This window comes from Eubalaena glacialis, unplaced genomic scaffold (genome assembly GCF_028564815.1).
Source record: "Eubalaena glacialis isolate mEubGla1 unplaced genomic scaffold, mEubGla1.1.hap2.+ XY H_2, whole genome shotgun sequence".
Taxonomy (NCBI): Eukaryota; Metazoa; Chordata; class Mammalia; order Artiodactyla; family Balaenidae; genus Eubalaena; species Eubalaena glacialis.
The window spans coordinates 1226062-1246716 of NW_026871156.1; the positions used below are offsets into that span (position 1 = coordinate 1226062).

Sequence of the window (20655 nt, forward strand, 5' to 3'; positions counted from 1 at the left end):
GTCTTCTGCCCATTTTTGGATTGGGTTGTTCGTTTTTTTGTTATTGAGCTGCATGAGCTGCTTGTAAATCTTGGAGATTAATCCTTTGTCCGTTGCTTCATTTGCAAATATTTTCTCCCATTCTGAGGGTTGTCTTTTGGTCTTGTTTATGGTTTCCTTTGCTGTGAAAAAGCTTTTAAGTTTCATTAGGTCCCATTTGTTTATTTGTGTTTTTATTTCCATTTCTCTAGGAGCTGGGTCAAAAAGGATCTTGCTGTGATTTATGTCATAGAGTGTTCTGTCTATGTTTTCCTCTAAGAGTTTTATAGTGTCTGGGCTTACACTTAGGTCTTTAATCCATTTTGAGTTTATTTTTGTGTATGGTGTCAGGGAGTGTTCTAATTTCATACTTTTACATGTACCTGTCCAATTTTCCCAGCACCACTTATTGAAGAGGCTGTCTTTTCTCCAGTGTATATGCTTGCCTCCTTTATCAAAGATAAGGTGTCCATATGTGTGTGGGCTTATCTCTGGGCTTTCTATCCTGTTCCATTGATCTATATTTCTGTTTTTGTGCCAGTACCAAACTGTCTTGATTACTGTAGCTTTGTAATATAGTCTGAAGTCAGGGAGCCTGATTCCTCCAGCTCTATTTTTCGTTCTCAAGATTGTTTTGGCTATTCGGGGTCTTTTGTGTTTCCATACAAATTGTGAAATTTTTTGTTCTAGTTCTGTGAAAAATGCCAGTGGTAGTTTGATAGGGATTGCATTGAATCTGTAGATTGCTTTGGGTTTGTAGATTGCTTTGGCTATTTTACATTGCCATAGTCAGTGTATAAGTTTCTAGTTTCTCCACACTCAAAAACACTTATTACTTTTAGGTTTTTTTTATTATAGTGATCATAGTGGGTGTGAATTTGTACAGCATGGTGTTTTTGATTTGCATTTTTGAAATAACTACTGATGTTGAGTATGTGTACATGTGCTTTTTGGACGTTTGTATATTTTTTTGAGAAACGTCTATTAAAATCCTTGTCTTTTTGTTTAACGACTGATTATCACTTTATTTGAAATTTTGATTAGGCATCTGTAATGGTAACTTCAACTTCAGCTCAATACTGATGGAAGTGATCTGCCTAACAATCTCAGAAGACTGTACAGGTTAGTGTAGATTGTGGATCCTCATCTGGATAAAATCCCAAGTCTTAGAACCTTCAGTACAAGTTCTCCTTGTAGTTATTCTCAGGAGTCTTGGTAGACAACTGAACCTCTACTTTCATTTTGAGATTCTTTTCCTTTGCCCCTCTGATCAAGTTAGCACACACCTTATCCAAAGCCTTCACATTGTGGCTGGTGAGAGTGATTCCAACCCAGTGAATCACTACCTCTGGCTCTACCTCTAGGAGTCTTTCCAGTATCTTTAAAAACCATGGCTGTGGCGCACAGGTCCCTGATTGACTTATTCCTCAGAGAAAGTGAAACTCAATGAGTCAGGAGCAGGAGCAGGCAGCCTGGGCCTCTGCTGAAGCAGTTACTGTGTCTTCCTCGAAGAGCCCTTGTCTGCTTTTTATTAAAGTAATGCTATTCACATAAAATAAAACCCACCATTAAAAAAGGTACAATTCATTATGTTCTTTAACCAGCATCTCTATCAAGATCCAAACATTTTTATCAGCCAAATTGTATCTGTTAAATCTCTGCTCTCCATTCGTCATTCTTCAGCCTTTCGCCAACATTCATTGTCTTTTGTCTTTATGGATTTACCACTCATGAATATTTCATATAGACAGTATCCTGTATGCTGTATCCTGTATCCAGTATGCTGCCTTTTGTGTCAGTTTTCTTTCACCAAGTATAATGTTTTCACGATTCATATATGTTGTAGCATGAATTAAATGGCTAAATAATATTCCACTGTATTTTATACTACATTGTCTTTATCCATTTGTCTGAAAATGGAATATTAAAGTTTTCACTTATTGCTTATTGGGAATAATACTTCTGTGAACATTGTTGAGAAATACCTGAGACTTTTTTTTCAGTTGTTTAGGAACCTGATAGTGGAACTGTAGGTCATGTGGTAATCTGTTTAAGTCTTTGAGGAAACAAGCTGTGCTCCACAGAGGCGGCACTATTTTATATTCCTGTTAAGTAATATATGAGGATTCCAGTTTTTCCTCATTCTGTCAAACATTTATTGTTATTATTCTCTATTTATAAAATTCTATCTAACCTAGTTGCTGTGAGGTGGTATCTCATTGAGTTTCTTTATTGATGAAGAGTCAATTTACAGTGTTATATTACTTTTAGGTGTACAGCATAGTGATTCAGTATTTTTGCAGATTATAGTCCATTATAGATTACTATAAGATAATGGTTGTAATTACCTATAGTGTACATAATATCATTGCTCCTTATCTCTTTTATGCATAGGAGATGTTAATATGTTAACCCTATTCCCCTAATTTGTACCTCTCCCTTCACCCTCCCCTTGGGTAACCTCAAGTTTTTTTCTGTGTCTGTGAGTCTGTTTCTGTTTTGCATATACGTTAAGTTGTATACGTTTTAGATTCTATGTATAAGTGATATCATACAGAATTTGTCTTTCTCTGTCTGACTAATTCACTAAGCAGGATTGTTTCTATGCTCATCCATATGGCTGCAAATGGCAGAATTTCATTCTTTTTATGGCTGATATCCCATTGTGTATATATGTGTGTGTATATGTGTGTGACTATTACATATATATACACACATCATATCATCTTAATCTACTCATCTGATGATGGCCCCTTGGGTTGCTTGCATGTCTTGGCTATCAGTGCGTGGTATATAGTGTTGCTGTGAACATAGGGGTGTTTGTATTTTTTAAATCAGTGTTTTAATTTTTTTTGGATTTATACCCAGGAGTGGAATAGCAAAATAGTTCTACTTTAGTATTTTAGGACCCTTAATGCTGTTTTCCACAGTAGCTGCACTAATTTTCATTCTCACCAACAGTGTAAAAGGGTTCCCTTTCTCCACATCCTCTCTGAAATTTGTTATTTGTAGACTTTTTCATGATAACATTCTAGCACGTGTGAAGAGGTACCTCAATGAAGTTTTGATTTGAATTTCTCTAATAATTAGTGATGTTGAGCACTTTTCATATGCCTGTTTGCCATCTGTATATCTTCTCTGGAAAGATATCTATTCAGGTCTTCTGCACATTTTTTATTGGGTTCTTTGTGTTTTTTTGATATTGAGTTGTATGAGCTATTTTGTGTTTTGGGGTATTAACCCTTTGTTGGGCACATCATTTGCAAATGTGTTCTTCCATTGCATATGATGTCTTTTAGTTTTGTCAGTGGTTTTCTTTGTTGGGCAAAAGCTTTAAGATTAATTAGGACTTATTTGCTTTTATTTCTTTTGCTGTAGGAGACTGAAGCAAGAAGTAGTGCTATGATTTACCTCAAGGATCATTCTGCCTATGTTCTCATCGAGTTTTATGGTGTCAGGTCTTACATGCAGGTCATTAAACTATTTTGAGTTTATTTTTGTATGTAATGTGAGGGAATATTCTAACATCATTGTTTTACATGTAGCTGTCCAGTTGTCCCTGCACCACTATTGAAGGGACTGTCTTTTCTCCATTGTATATTCTTGACTCCTTTGTTGTGGATGAATTGGCCATAGGTGTGTGGGTTTATTTCTGGGCTTTCTATTCTATTCCATTGATCTATGTGTCTGTTTCTTTGCCAGTACTATGATGTTTTGAATTTTGCATCTTTGTACTGTAGTCTGAAGTCCAGGAGGGTTATACCTCCAGCTTTGTTCTCTTTTCTCAAGATTGCAATGGCAGTTGAGAGCCTTTTGTGATTCCATATGAATTTTAAAATAATTTGGTTAAGTTTTATGAAAAACGTCTTATGTATTTTGATTGGGACTGCATTAAATCTGTAGATTGTTTTGGATATATGGCCATGTTTACAACATTAATTCTTTCAATCCAGGTACATGGAATATCTTTCCATTTTTTTAAATAATATTCAGTTTCCTTCGTCAGTGCTTTATAGTTTTCAAAGTATAGATATTTCACTTTATTGGTTGACTTTTTTCCTAGGTATTTTAATCTTTTTGTTGTGATTTTAAAAGGGATTTTAAAATTGGTTTCTCTTTCTGATATTTCATTAATAATGTAGAGATATGCAACGAAATTCTGTATCTTAATCTTGTATTCTGCAACAACGTAACTGAACTTCGTTTATTAGTTCTAATAGTTTTGGGGGGAAGATTTTAAAGTTCTCTTTATAAAATGTCATGTCTTCTTCAAACAGTGACAGTTTTACCACTTCCCTTCCAATCTGGATACATTTTATATCTTTTTCTTTTCTGATTGGTGTGGCTAGGACTTCCAATAGTGAGTTAAATAGAAAACGTGAGAGTGGGTATTGTTTTCTTGCACCTGAATTTACCAGGAATGTTTTCAGTTTCTCGCCTTGAGTCTGATGCTGGCTGTATATTTTTAGTAAATGCCTTTATTATGTTGAGATATATTCCCACATTAATGAGATTTTTTTTTATCATGAATGGATGTTGAATTTTGTCAAATGTTTTTCCGCATCTATTGAGGTGATCTTGTGATTTTTATCCTTTATTCATTTTTGTTAATGTGATGTATCACATTTACTTGTTTGTGAATGTTGAACCATCTGTGTGACCTTGGAATAAAACCTCATTGTTATGGTGTATGATCCTTTTTATATATTGTTGGGCTCAGTTTATTAATATGTTGTTGAAGATTTTTGCATCTATACTGATCACAGTTATGGCCTGTAATTTCCTTTTTTGTGGTGTCTGTGTCTGGTTTTGGTATCAGGGTGGTGGTGGCTTCATGGAATGAATTTGGTAGTGTTCCTGCCTCTTCAATATTTTGGAATAATTTGAGAGGATAGTAGTTCCCTTTGTATGTCTGGTGGAATTCCCCTGTAAAGGCATCAGATCCTGGACTTTTGTTTGCTGGGAGCTTTTAAATTACAAATTCATATTCACTTCTAGTGATTGTTTTTTTCAGATTGTTTCTTCTTGCTTCAGTCTTGGCAGGCTTCTAGAAATTTGTCCATTATTTATAGTTTGCCTAGTTTGTTGAGGTATATTTGTTCATAGCATTCCCTTATTTATTTGTTTTTTCCTGTGTTGCATCAGTTGTCATTTGTCCTCTTTCATTTTTTAAAAATTTGTTTGGGTTCTCTCTTCTTGTTGTTGTATCTGACTAAATGTTTACTAGTTCTTTTATTTAAAAACATCTTTTAATTTAATTGATATTGTCTGCTGTCTTTCAATCTCTATTTTATTAATTTGCTTTCTGTTCTTTATTGTGTCATTCCTCCTGCTGACTGTGAATTTTGTTTTGATCATTTTCTCAGTCCTTTATGTGACGATTAGGTTTTTTTTGGAGATTTGTATTGTCTATCACTATAAACTTCCCTTTTAGAACTTCTTTTGCTTTGTCCCATAGATTTTTGAAAGTTGTGTTTCCATTTCCATACGTTTTAAGGTGTTTTCTGATTTCCTCTTTGATTTCTCACTGACCCAGTGGTATTTTAGTAGCATGTTTCCAGTCTCCACATGATTGTTATTTTCCCGTTTTTCTTTCTGTAGTTGAATTCTAGTTTCACACTGCTGTGTTTGGTAAAAATGATTGATATAATTTTTATCTTAAGTTTGTTGAGGCTTGTTTGGTTTCCTATTATGTGGCATATCCTGCTGAATGTTCCTTGTGCACTTGACAAAATGTGTATTCTGCTGCTCTCAGATATAATGTCCTATAGATTTGAATTAACTACAATACAACTAGTCTATTGTGTTATTTAAGACCACTGTTGCCTTACTGATTTTTCTGTCTAGGTGATCTGTCCATTGATGTCAGTGGAGTGTTAAACTTTGTACTTTTGTTGTATAGTTGTTCCCTTTACAATAAAATAAATTGGAGAAGTTGTTTCCAATCTCTCCCTTTACATCAATTAGTGTTTGCTTTATATATTTAGGTGCACCTCTGTTAGGTGTGTATGTGTTAACCAGTATAATATCCTCTTTATTGATCCCTTTATCATTATATAATGCCTTCCTTTGTCTCTTGTTATAGCATTTGTTTTAAAGTCTATTTTGTCTGATATGAGGATTGCTACGCCTACTTTCTTGTTATTCGTGTTTGCATGAAATACTTTTTCCCATGCCCTCACTTTCAATCTATAAGCCTTTTGCCCTAAAGTGAGTGTCTTGTAGGTAGCATATTGAAAGTTCTTACTTTTTTATCTAATCAGCCACCCTAAGTCTTTCAATCAGAGTATTTCTTCCATTGACTTTTAAAGTAATTAATAATTAAGGATGTATGTATTATCATTTTATCATTAGTTTATGGTGGTTTTGGGTTCTTCTATGGTCATTTTTTATTTTTTATTTTATTTTTTGTTTCTACTCTTGATGTGATGATTTTCTTTAGTAGTATGCCTTTATTGCTTTTTGTTATTTTGTGTATCAGTGGTATGTTTTTGATTTGTGGTTACCATGGGGTCCATATATGTTGATCCTCAATTATATCTACTTGATTTAAACTAATAGTCATTTAAGTCCAAACACGTTCTAAGAGATCTACCTTTTTTATCCCCCTCCCCCACCTTTTGTATTTTTGATGTCATATTTTACATCCTCAAGCTTAACCGTTTACTATTTATTGTAGTTATCCTTTTTCTTTTTCTTTTTTTTTTTTTTTTTTACAATTTTTTCTTTTAATCTATGTCCTGGCTTATTTAAGTGATCCTGAAATCTTACTATATACTTGCCTTTTTAGTGGTATTTTCTCTTCTCTGTAGATTCTTACCTTCTTGCATGGAATGATGACCCTTCAACCTTTAAGGTCAGGTTTAGTATTGCTGAAATCTTTTTTCTTGTCTGAGAAGTTGTTTATATTATCTAAAATTCTATAATCTATGTTACATAAAATATATTTCCTTCTTCTGTAAATGATCACCTTGCTGGGTACAGTATGCTAGGCTACAGTTTTCCCTTTGAGCATTTTGAATATATCTTGCCACTTCCTTCTGACCTGCAAACTTTCTGCTGAGAAATCAGCTGACAACCTTATGGGAATCCCTTGTATGTCACTCTATTTTTCTCTTGTTCCCTTAGAATTCTCTCTTTAGCTTTTACTATTTTAAGTATGCTATATTTTGATGTGAGTTTCTTTGGGTTCATCTTGTTTGGACCCTCTTTGCTTCCTGTTTGGATATCTGTTTCCTTCATTAGGTTTGGGAAAGTTTCAGGCATAATTTTAGGAAATATTTGATACCTTTCTCTCTGTCTTCTCCTCTGAAACTTCTATAGTGCGAATGTTGGAATGTTTAACGTTATAGTACAGGTCTTGTATGTTGATTTCTTTCCTTTCTTTCTTTCTTTTTTCGTTTTTTTTCCTTTTGTCTTTCTGTCTGCTCTCCTGATTGGGTGAATTCCATTAGTTCATCTGCCAGATCACTTAGGTGTTCTTCTGGCTCATTTAGTCTGCTCTTCCTTGCTTCTAGAGCAAATTTTTCCTTAAGTTTTGAATTATGTACTTGTGATTTTGGTTGTTTATATTGTCTAGCTTCTTGTTAAAATGATCTGTGTTTAGATCAATTATTTTTTCCTATATTCAGTTATCATTTTTATTACCAGTGTTTTGAATTCTTTATCTGGTAAATTGTTTGTTTCATTATTTATTTTTTTCAGGGATTTTCTCCTTCTCTTTCAATTGTGAGTTGTTCCTCTGCCTTTTCATTTTTCTTAACGTTCTCTGTCTCTATGAATTTAAGGGAAACAGTTACCTGTTTTGGTCTTGAAGGGGTGTTCTTATGTTGGAGTGTCCCAATGTTGACTGCTTGTGCTCAAGGCCTTTGGTTGGAGGGCTGATTTTATCTAGATGCCAGTCAGATTGATACCAGAAAGCTTCATCAAAAACCCAGGTCCTCATTCAACTCGTGGAAAAATAATTTGGTGAGGAACACAGAGGGAAACACACACACACACACACACACACACACACACACTGAGGCTGAGGAGCAGAGAACAGAGATGCAGTTTATTCAGGGCAGCAGCAAAAGGAAACAGAAAAGAATCTGAGTGTCCTTGGGAGTGGGGGGCACCCCACAGTGTTTTTGGATCCCCTTTTGTGTTATTTTTAGGCCTTTGAATGGGTGGGGTCTTTTTGATTGTGGTGGAACATTCAATGATTATAGGGTTGAGGTGTGGCCTGGATTGCACCAGCTTGCATCAGTCCCCAGTCTTGCGCATTTATCTCTTAAACTCACCCAAACATGCATTGTAAGAGCTGTTTTCCCTTACTGCTTGAGTGTCACACATGGAAGGTCGTACAGGGTCATCAGCCACATGTGCGTTTTTATTGAGCATGCTCCATAGTTTCCATGGTCTTGAGTTTCTTTCTCAGATGAGTCATAACCCCATTAAGTGCAAAACAAAGAGGTAGCATTGCCTTCTGCCTAATTCAGTCCACATGAGGAAGCTGTCCCTGGGCCTGGCCCTGTCTTTCCTGCTTCAGAATCTTTCCACATAGTGTGCTGGCAAGTATCACCTTGTAGGTGTGTAGCTGGAGATAGAGGAGCTCGAGCCTGCTCAGGGTGTAAGGTAGAACTTCTTCTCTGCTTTGTGCCCCTCACTGTCATTTTACGGGTGGGCTCTGATCCCAAGTTGCTGGAACGGAAACCACGAGGGTCAATCTTGGGCTGGTTTTGTTGCCCTTAAGTTGTGTTTTTCCTTCTCCCCACACTGGCACCTTTTCCAAAGGAGAGGAGTGTGAGGCAAGTGGAGCTCATGAGCCTACAGAGGTCTGATGCTCTGCCTTTATAGGCACTTGTGGCTCTGCTCAGATGCAGCCCATTGTCTTGACTGCTGCAGATTTAGTGCCATGCTGTGATGTAGTGTGAATAGAGCTCTAGTGTTCACTTAACCTCAGCCTGAGAAGCACATCAAAGTGGCCACGGGACACCTGGAAGTCGCTAGAGCAGACCACTATCTACCCTGCCTGGGAGGCAGGCCGCATGCACATGCATGCTCCTCATGAGTGGAGTTCAGGCTTTCTGCTGTCCTCCTGTTAGTCCCAGTGGCTCTCCAGCCAGCCAAGGAGGCTTGTTTGCCCAGCATAGGATCCCAGAATGGGACACTCAATCTGTGGCTCTCACTGCTTACTCCTCAGGGCACTTGTTCACCTTTATGTCATCCTTTTTCTCTGAGTCCTTTCCCAGGGGCACATGTCCTGACCTGATTTATTTTCTTCCTGTCTTACCCAGTTATGTGTATCTTTCTTACAGCCTTGGCTGTACAGGAGTCCTGCTAGTTTTCAGTTAGTTTTTTGTGACAGTTTATTCCACATGTAGATGTATTTTTGATGTGTTCCTTGTGAGAGGTAGTTTCCATGTCCTCTTACTGTGCCATCTTGATCTCCCTCCTCATTGAGGTGTAGATTTGCATTTCCCTAGTGGCTAATTTCACTAATGTTGAACAGTTATCATGTGCTTGTTGGTCTTTTATATGTCTTCTTGGAAAAACTGTCTATTTAAATCTCTTGAAAATGTCTGTTTAAATCTTTGTATCATTTTAAAATTGGGTTGTTTGCTTTTTGTTGAAATATACAAATTCCTTATGTATGCTGGACATTAAAATCTTATCAAATATGTAACTTGCACATATTTTCTCCTACACTGTGCACTGTGCTTTCGTTCTCTTCATAGTGTGTTAGTTGCACAAAAGTTTGTACTTTTCCTCAAGTACTTTTCCAGTTTATCTGTTTTCCTTTTGTTGACTCTGCTTTGGGCATTATATGTAAGAAACTATTGCCATATCCATGGTCATGCATATTTTGCCTTATGCTTTCTTCTAAGACTTTTATAATTTTAGTTCTTACATTTAGCTCTTTGAGTTAATTTTGTATGTTGTATAAGGAAGGATTCAGCTTTGTATGTGTGTTTCAATATGTTTAAGAGATTGCTATTTCTGTATTGAATGTCACTGGCACCTCAGTTAAATGTCAGTGGAATCATAAGTTTATATTTCTGGGCTTCAAATTTTGTTCCACTGGTCTATATATCTAACCTTATTCCAAAACCATACTGTTTGGTTTGCCATAGCCTAGCCTTTGTTCTTTTTCCTAGACTCTTTTTTTTGTTGTTGTTATTCTATCCTCCTCAGACTAGATAATCTCACTTCATGTGTGGTCATTGGATGTCCCTCTTCCATTAGCTTAGTGGTCAGCTACTGAAATTTGCTTAAACAACAGCCAAACCAGACAAAACAAAACAATGTTCCCTGATTTTGAAGATTAGTTTTGTGTTGGGGCATTTGTTCATTGTTTAGCCATGCTCTTTTCAGCACTGTCTGTGCTTTTTCTCACTCTGCTTGAGCATAGCCTGAAGTTAAACCTGAGGTGAAATTAGAGTCTCTTCAGGTTTTTTTCTGAGAAGGTGTCTAGCACTAGGCATGTGTGTGGCCTTTTTGATTTCCTGTTATACACAGGAGTTTTTCAAAGTACCTATTTTTTTACATATATCTTTCCAACCTCTGTACATTTAGAGATTTTCTGTCTGTGTACTGCTTGTCCTCTTTGTTATTTTTTGCCCCCGGTGGCTAAGTCTAGTGTATTTGCCTTTAAATTTTTTGACAAAGCCTCCTTCTGTTTGTAGGAAACCCCAAGGCAGGAGGCATAGAGGCAAGCCCCAGAATCAAAATACGCATTCTTTGAGAGGACAGTTTCTATTTCCTCCAGTGTTGCCAGAAAGGTGCACATTTATTAGGTGTGTTGCCACCATAGTAAGTGGGTAAATTAATGTCATGGGCTTTATTAGAAATGTAGCAGCCTCTTCATTAAATATTTTTTATGGATTTTTGCTTAGATTCTAGAGCTCTGAAAAAGTTGGTTTTGACAGTTTTTGCCAACCTAAATATCCATGTAGTGGAGAGATATTATTTTGAAATACCCCACTGAATGAAAGATATGTTAATGTAAACTAAATGTTTTGTTTTGTTATTCAGTACAAACATTTTAAGTCGCATTCAATAAAATGGTGTACAGCTATAATTTTACCCTTTCTCTTTAATTCTTTTTATTTTTTTAAATTTTAAAGAAAGATTATAAACTTTTAAAAACATTTTGAAAAGCAACTCATGAGTTTATGTGTAATTTCAGGGAATTATTTTTCAATCGAAATTTTGATGGCAGTGAATTTCCTTGGATTCTAAATACTTAAGTAATTCTAAAACTAATTAGAATTACTTCTTAAGTATATGCTTCTATACACTGGTTTGGATGGAAGAATCTTAAATACATTTTCTCAGGCTTTCAAATGTTGCCCATTTTGAAATGCATTTTTACCATTTAATACTCATATTAATGGCATTTCTGATGATTTACTAAACCATATGAAACAACTTCATAATCAGTATTCAATATTATGAATAAATGTGGAAAATAATTTGAATTATAATTTATTTCTCAACTTTATTTTTTGGTAAGCACCTATGTTATGATTTTTCAGAGTGTTGAAAATCTTTGCTCCTACAATTTATCTGCAAACTTATATAAACTATTGCAGCACCTTTGAGAAGATCCCATCAATGCAAAATTCATCAATTCAGAGAGTATCCTTTTTTGAAACAAGAGCCTTTAAATCCTTTTGCTTTCCTTTAGTTCATCTTTAACATTTCATATTTCATAGTTTCCATGTATGGTAGAAAAAAGAGGAGAAATCTTTTATTTTCATTTTGGGTATCTAAAGATTCTCAATGGGATTAATATAAAATTGTCTTTTTTCCCCTGTTTAGTTGTTTTTCCTTTTTGGTCAAAATTTCCATGTCAGATTCTGTTGAGTGGAGTAATTCATTTGACTGTATATACTTGTTGAATTTTACTTAATGTTCAACTAAGACTTAGAGATGCTTGGACTTCTGTATATCACTAAGTAGTTTTACTAATTGTTGTCTTTTAGAAGTCATAGTTTTTGTTTGCAAAATGTGTTAGTTTTATAAACTTTTTATAAATATAATCTTTTTCTTAACATAACCACAGGGATTCTCTGGACACTGACACTTTCCTAAAGAAAATGGATAATTGTTGGCAAAATCATGGCAGACAACTTGTAGGGTTAAAAATTATTTTTAGTTGAAAGTATTAATATAGAATGTGTTAAACAGTTTATGTTAGAAAAATCCAAAATGCAGTTAACTCATACTTTAAAAAAAAACATATTTCGAAGTGCTTTTATGGTAGAAGTTTATTCTCAGTTTTTTTAATTCAAAATTTAATTTATTCTTCACTTACAAATCGGAAACGGTGTTTTTTAAAAAAAAACATATAATTATATTTTAGATATAGTTGTGTTTAATATTAATTTAATTGTAACAAGAAGACACAAATATCAGATTGCCTTACAATTCTGCAATGATAAAACTTAGTCTTCTTAAATAGTATCTGAAATTAGTAATTTATGATCTGAGGTTTGATTATATAATGGAATGTGCTAAACAGGAATTTGATCCATAACGAAGGAAATCATACTATATTAGGTAAATAAGGTGTTTTAAATGTCCCAGCTGTTGGGGTAATGGTGCAAATGTACCTGCTTTTTGATTTTGGTGTAAGAAAGCATAAAAAGAATATGATGCATCAATGGTATTAATATAAGTTTTAAAACTTTATAAAAAGAAAAATACTCTGAGTTTAAAACTTTGCCACTAATGGAAAGTGTTTTTCTCAGTTTCTTACATAAAGACTAAAGTTAGAATAGACAGTAAACTATTCATAGTCTGTGAAATAATGATATTGAGTTTATATTTTTAAAATATAAAAGGTAGGACACTACCTCAATTATAATAGGAAAGTATTTATCTTATTATTTAGTTTAATGAATTGTCATTTGTATTGGTTGATTTAGTTCTTGGTGTTTGAAGTTGTTAAGCCCCGTCCTCACTCATTTCCAATGCGAGGTATGCTCCCTGGTAATAGACGGCTACCAAACCACAGCTTTCTAGTTTTCAGATTCATTTTAAAAAGTGTTAGTGAATCTTGGCTCAAAATCAAGACTGTGAATCCTGCGACCACCACATCTTTAGTCTCCCACCACATCTTTAGTCTCCCACCACTGTGTTTCCTTGCAAAATTCCTTGGACAGAATTTATTATTCCTTCCCATATATTTCCATTTGGAAACTGCTCTGTGCAGAGTTTCTAGGGGAATCATCACCAGTGCCATAAACTTTTTATGTGAGAAGCAAAAAAAGTGCACATTTTCTAAAAGCAGATATTAATGAATAAAATGATTGACAAATGTTTAGACTGTAAAACACATTTTCAAATCTTATACATTTAATAACATTTATAATGAAGGTTAACAACACAAAATTAAAAGTTTAGGAGACCATATATAGATTATCTCTATGGGTGCTTTCTCCAGTTTAAAAGGAAAGTGTGTCAAAGGGAAACAAGCATGAAATACATGTTCATTCCTCCATGCATTATTTAACCAATCACCCTGGAAAATTATTACTCATTCTTTAAGTTACAGTTCACAGATCAGCACTTCTGTCTAGATGTCTAGGTTCTAATCATCTCTGCATTCCACACTGGTTTGTCTCTCTTTTGGTTTCCCCCATCTGTTTGAGCATGTTTCTATTGTAACACTTAAAAAGTGTGTTTAATTATTATTTCTCTATATCCTTTTTAATATTATGAATTACTTAGAGTGCATTTCAAGATATAATTGAGAAATAGCATTGTGTAAATGTAAGATGTGTTGTGATTTGATACACTTATAAATTGCAAAATCCTTACCCATAGTAACATTGTGACATCACATAAGTACAGTCTCTTTTTTTGTGAGAACATTTAAGATTTACTCTCCTAGCAAGTCTTAAGTATATAATTCAGTATTATTAATTAAAAACACCGTGTTGTATGTTGGCTCTCCACAATTTATTCATTTTATAACTCAAAGTTTGTATTCTTTGACCAATGTTACTGTTTATTTAAAAATTAAAATCATTAAAAATATTTTTCTTAATGAATTAATATAACTTGAATAAAGTTTTTTTCTGCTTAATTTTCTAATACAGAAAACATCAGTAGATAGAACACATAAAATGAAAGTTTTTTGATTTCATCAGTTTTTGAAAGTGTAAAACAGACTTGAGGCAAGAGTGTTTGAAAATTGCTCTTCTAGCATATCAACAGTTTTTATTTAGATAATAATATTTTTATGATTAAACCTTCTTCATATATCTGCAGTAATTTTATTATTTAAAGAGAATTTTAGTTAGAACTAATATGAAATGATTAAAAATTTGAAGTGTGATCTTCCCAAGACAAATAAAAATTTTATGACCTAAGTTTGATTTAGCAGACTGTTAGTCATATTCATAAACCCCAAAGCTAATTTGCTTTCCTTAGAATTTAGATATCAGTAGGTGGATAATAATTTAATCAGAAAACAATTTTCATGCATGATGTTTTCTCTTTGTTTTATTTCTGACAGATCATGATTAGGAATTTTTTTTGTTCTTACTTAGGATTTATGTGTTTCAAAGTTTGATCTTGTCTTTCATTTGGTAAGGATGCCAGTAATTACTTTAAAAGAATTGTTACATGTAAGTTATAATTATGTCTTTTTTTTTAACGTTTTCATTGGAGTATAATTGGTTTACAATTGTGTGTTAGTTTCTGCTTTATAACAAGCTGAATCAGTTATACATATACATATATCCCCATATCTCTACCCTCTTGCATCTCCCTCCTCCCACGCTCCCTATCCCACCTTTCTAGCTGGTTTCAAAGCACTGAGCTGATCTCCCTGGGATATTCGACTGCTTCCTACTAGCTATCTATTTTATATTTAGTAATGTATATATGTCCATATTTACACTACCACCTCAAACTGTGTCCCAGCTAACCCTTCCCCCTCCTCGGTCTTCAAGTCCATTCTCTAGTAGGTCTGGGTCTTTATTCCCATCTTGCCCCCAAGTTCTTCATGACCTTTTTTTCCCCCCCATATATATGTGTTACGATATGGTACTTTTTTTTCTATTTCCGAGTTACTTCACTCTGTATGACAGACTCTAGGTCCATCCACCTCACTACAAACAACTCAATTTCGTTCCTTTTTCTGGCTGAGTAATATTCGATGGTATATATGTGCCACATCTTCTTTAACCATTCATCTGTCCATGGACACTTAGGTTATTTCCATGTCCTGGCTATTGTAAACAGAGCTGCAATGCACATTGTGGTACATGACTCTCTTTTGAATTATGGTTTTCTCAGGGTGTATGCCCAGTAGTGGGATTGCTGGGTCGTATGGTAGTTCTATTTTTAGATTTTTAAGGAATCTCCATACTGTTCTCCATAGTGGCTGTATCAATGTACATTCCCACCAAAAGTGTATGAGGGTTCCCTTTTCTTCACACCCTCTCCAACATTTGTTGTTTGTAGATTTTTGATGTTGTCCAGTCTGACTGGTGTGAGATGATATTGCATGGTAGTTATGATTTGCATTTCTCTAATGATTAATGATGTTGAGCATTCTTTCATGCATTTGTTGATAATCTGTATACCTTCTTTGGAGAAATGTCTATTTAGGTCTACTGCCCATTTGTGGATTGGGTTGTTTGTTTTTTTGATATTGAGCTGCATGAGCTGCTTGTAAATTTTGGAGATTAATCCTTTGTCAGTTGCTTCATTTGCAAATATTTTCTGCCATTCTGAGGGTTGTCTTTTGGTCTTGTTTATGGTTTCCTTAGCTGGGCAAAAGCTTTTAAGTTTCATTAGGTCCCATTTGTTTATTTTTGTTTTTATTTGCATTTCTCTAGGAGCTGGGTCAAAAAGGATCTTGCTGTGATTTATGTCAAAGAGTGCCTATGTTTTCCACGAAGAGTTTCTTAATGTCTAGACTTACATTTATGTCTTTAATCCATTTTTAGTTTATTTTTTTGTATGGTGTTAGGGAGTGTTCTAATTTCCTTCTTTTACATGTGGCTTTCCCGTTTTCCCAGCACCACTTATTGAAGAGGCTGTCTTTTCTCCATTGTATATTCTTGTCTCCTTTATCAAAGATAAGGTGACCATATGTGCGTGGGTTTATCTCTGGGTTTTCTATCCTGTTCATTGATCTATATTTCTGTTTTTGTGCCAGTGCCATACTGTCTTGATTACTGTAACTTTGTAGTATAGTCTGAAGTCAGGGAGCCTGATTGCTCAAGCTCCATTTTTCTTTCTCAAGATTGCTTTGGCTATTCGAGGTCTTTTGTGTTTCAATACCAATTGTGAAATTTTTTGTTCTAGTACTGTGAAAAATGCCAGTGGTAGTTTGAAAGGGATTGCATTGAATCTGCAGATCACTTTGGGTTGTATAGTCATTTTCACAATATTGATTCTTCCAATCCAAGAACATGGTATAGCTCTCCATTTACTTGTATCATCTTAGTTTCTTTCATCAGTGTCTCATAAGTTTCTGCATACAGGTCTTTTTACTCCTTAGGTAGGTTTATTCCCAGATATTTTATTCTTTTTGTTGCAATGGTAAACGGGAGTGTTTTCTTAATTTCACATAAAGATTTTTCATCATTAGTGTGTAGGAATGCAAGAGATTTCTGTGCATTAATTTTGTATCCTGATACTTTCCTGAATTCATTGATTGGATCTAGTAATTTTCTGGTAGCATCTTTAGGATTCTCTATGTATAATATCATGTCATCTGCAAACAGTGAATATTTTACTTCTTCTTTTCGGATTTTGATTCCTTATATTTCTTTTTCTTCTCTGATTGCTGTGGCTAAAACTTCTAAAGTTATATTGAATAATTGTGGTGAGAGTGGGCAACCTTGTCTTTTTCCTGATCTTAGTGAAATGGTTTCAATTTTTCACCATTGAGGATGATGTTGGCCATGGGTTTTTCATATGTGGCCTTTATTTTGTTGAGGTAAGTTCCCTCCATGCCTACTTTCTGGAGGATTTTTCTCATAAATGGGTTTTGAATTTTGTTCAAAGATTTCTCTGCATCTATTGAGACGATCATATGGTTTTTTTCCTTCAATTTGTTAATATAGTGTATCACACTGATTGATTGGTGTATATTGCAGAATCCTTGCATTCCTGGGATAAACTCCACTTGATCATGGTGTGTGATCCTTTTAATGTGCTGTTGGATTCTGTTTGCTGGTATTTTGTTGAGGATTTGTGCATCTATGTTCTTCAGTGATATTGGTCTGTAGTTTTCTTTCTTTGTGACATCTTTGTCTGGTTTTGGTATCAGGGTGTTTGTGGCCTTGTAGAATGAGTTTGGAAATGTTCCTCACTCTGCTATATTTTGGAAGAGTTTGAGAAGGATAGTTGTTAGTTCTTCTCTACATGTTTGATAGAATTTGCTTGTGAAGCCATCTAGTCCAGGGCTTTTGTTTGTTGGAATATTTTTAATCACAGTTTCAATTTCAGTGCTTATGGTTAGTCTGTTCATATTTTCTATTTCTTCCTAGTTCAGTCTTGGAAAGTTGTGCATTTCTAAGAATTTGTCCATTTTGGGGGCATATAGATGCTTGTAGTAATCTCTCATGCTTATTTGTATTTCTGCAGTGTCAGTTGTTCCTTCCCCTTTTTCATTTCTAATTCTATTGATTTGAGTCTTCTCCCTCTTTTTCTTGATGAGTCTTGCTAATAGTTTATGAATTTTGTTTATCTTCTCAAAGAACCAGGTTTTCGTTTTATTGACCTTTGCTATCATTTCTTTTTCATTTATGTCTGATCTGATATTTATGGTATCTTTCCTTCAGCTAACTTTGGTTTTTTTTTTGCTCTTCTTTCTCAAATTGCTTTAGGTGTAAGGTCAGGTTGTTTATTTCAGATGTTTCTTGTTTCTTATGGTAGGATTATGTTGCTGTAAACTTCCCTCTTAGAACTGCTTTTGCTGCATCCCACAGGTTTTAGATTGTCGTGTTTTCATTATCATTCATTTCTAGGTGTTTTTTCATTTCCTGTTTGATTTCTTCAGTGACCTCTTTATTATTATGTAGTTTATTGTTTAGCCTCCATGTGTTTGTATTTTTTACAGATTTTTCCTGTAATTGATATCTAGTCTCATATCTTTGTGGTCGGAAAAGATATTTGATACGATTTCAATCTTCTTAAATGTACAAAGACTTGACTTGTAACCCCAAATATAATCTATCCTGAAGAATGTTCCATGAACACTAGAGAAGAAAGTGTATTCTGTTGTTTTTGGATGGAATGTCCTATAAATATCAATTAAGTCCATCTTGTTTAATGTATCATTTAAAGCTTGTGTTTCCTTCCTCATTTTCATTTTGGATGATCTGTCCATTGGTGAATGTGGGATGTTAAAGTCCCCTACTTTTATTGTGTTACTGTTGATTTCCCCTTTTATGGCTTTTAGTATTTGCCTTATGTATTGAGGTGATCCTATGTTGGGTGCATAAATATTTACAATTGGTATATCTTCTTCTTGTATTGATCCTTTGATCATTAAGTAGTGTCCTTCTTTGTCTCTTGTAATAGTCTTTGTGTAAAGTCTATTTTTCCTTCTATGAGAATTGCTACTCCAGCTTTCTTTTGATTTCCATTTGCATGGAATATCTTTTTCCATCCCCTCACTTTCAGTCTCTATGTGTCCCTAGGTCTGAAATGCGTCTCTTGTAGACAGTATATATATGGGTCTTGTTTTTGTATCCATTCAACCAGTCTATGCCTTTTGGTTGGAGAATTTCATCCATTTACATTTAAGGTAATTATAGATATGTGTGTTCCTATTACCATTTTGTTAATTGTTTTGGGTTTGTTATTGTATATCTTTCCCTTCTCCTGTGTTTCCTGCCTAGAGAAGTTCCTTTAGCAGTTTTTGTAAAGCTGGTTTGGTGGTACTGAATTCTCTTAGCTTTTGCTTGTCTTTAAAAGTTTTAATTTCTCCATCAAATCTCAATGAGATCTTTGCTGGATAGCATAATCTTGGTTGTAGGTTTTTTCCCTTTCGTCACTTTAAATATGTCCTACCACTCCCTTCTGGCTTGCAGAATTTCTGCTGAAAGATCAGCTCTAATCTTATGGCGATTCTCTTGTTTTCTATTTGTTGTTTTTCCTTTGATGTTTTTAATATTTTTTCTTTGTATTTAATTTTTGATAGTTTGATTAATATATGTCTTGGCGTGTTTATCCTTGGGTTTATCCTGTATGGGACTCTCTGTGCTTCCTGGACTTGATTAACTATTTCCTTTCCCATATTAGGGATGTTTCCAATTATAATGTCTTGAAATATCTTCTCATTTCCATTCTTTTCCTCTTCTTCTTCTGGGACCCCTATATTTCGAATATTGGTGAATTTAATATTGTCTCAGAGGTGTCTAAGACTGTTCTCAATTCTTTTCATTCTTTTTTCTTTATTCCGCTCTACAGTAGTTATTTCCACTATTTTATCTTCCAGTTCACTTATCCGTTCTTCTGTCTCAGTTGTTCTGCTATTGATCCCTTCTAGAGAATATTTAATTTCATTTATTGTTTTGTTCATTATTGTTTGTTTGCTCTTTAATTCTTCTAGGTCCTTGTTAAACGTTTCTGGTATTTTCTCCATTCTATTTTCAACATTTTGTATCATCTTTAGTATCATTATTCTGAATTCTTTTTCAGGTAGACTACATATTTCCCCTTCATTTTTTAGGTCTGGTGGGTTTTTACCTTGCTCCTTCATCTGCTGTGTTTTTCTTTGTCTTCTCATTTTGCTTAACTTAGTGTGTTTAGTGTCTCCTTTTCGCAGACTGCAGGTTCGTAGTTCCTGTTGCTTTTTGTGTCTGCCCTCAGTGGCTAACGTTGGTTCAGCGGGTTCTGTAGGCTTCCTACTGGAGGGGACTAGTACCTGTGTTCTGGTGGATGAGGCTGTATCTTGTCTTTCTGGTGGGGAAGTCCACGTCTGGTGGTGTGTTTTGGGATGTCTGTGACCTTATTATGATTGTAGGCAGCCTCTCTGCTAATGGATGGTATTGTGTTCCTGTCTTGCTAGTTGTTTGGCATAGGGTGTCTGGCACTGTAGCTTGCTGGTCGTTGAGTGGAGGTGGGTCTTGGCATTGAGATGGAGACCCCTGGGAGATTTTTGCCATTTGATATTACGTGGAGCTCAGAGGTCTCTTGTGGACCAATGTCCTGAAGTTGGCTCTCCACCTCAGAGGCACAGCCTTGATTCATGGCTGGAGCACCAAAAGCCTGTCAGCCACACAGCTCAGAATAAAAGGGAGTTAAAAAGAAAGAAAGAAAGAAAAATAAAATAAACAAAATAAAGTATAAATGTTATTAAAAATAATTATTAAAAATATTTTTTTAAGTAATTGAAAGAAAAAGATAGAAAGAAAGAACAACCAAACCAAAAAACAAATCCTCCAATGATAACAAGCACTGAAAACTATACTAAAACAAACAAACAAACAAAAAACCAGACAGACAGAACCCTAGGACAAATGGTAGAAGCAAAGCTATACCGACAATATCACATAAAGAAGCATACGCATACACACTCACAAAAAGAGAAAAAGGGAAAATATATATATATTGTTGTTCCAAAAGTCCACCTCCTCAATTTGGGATGATTCTTTGTCTATTCAAATATTCCACAGA

At 34.6% G+C, this 20655-nt stretch overlaps 1 pseudogene; it reads right to left on the minus strand.

Annotated features, from left to right (window-relative positions):
• Positions 1 to 1058: 1058 nt before the first annotated feature.
• LOC133082982 (small ribosomal subunit protein uS10-like) lies at positions 1059 to 1410 on the minus strand (annotated as a pseudogene).
• Positions 1411 to 20655: the final 19245 nt, after the last annotated feature.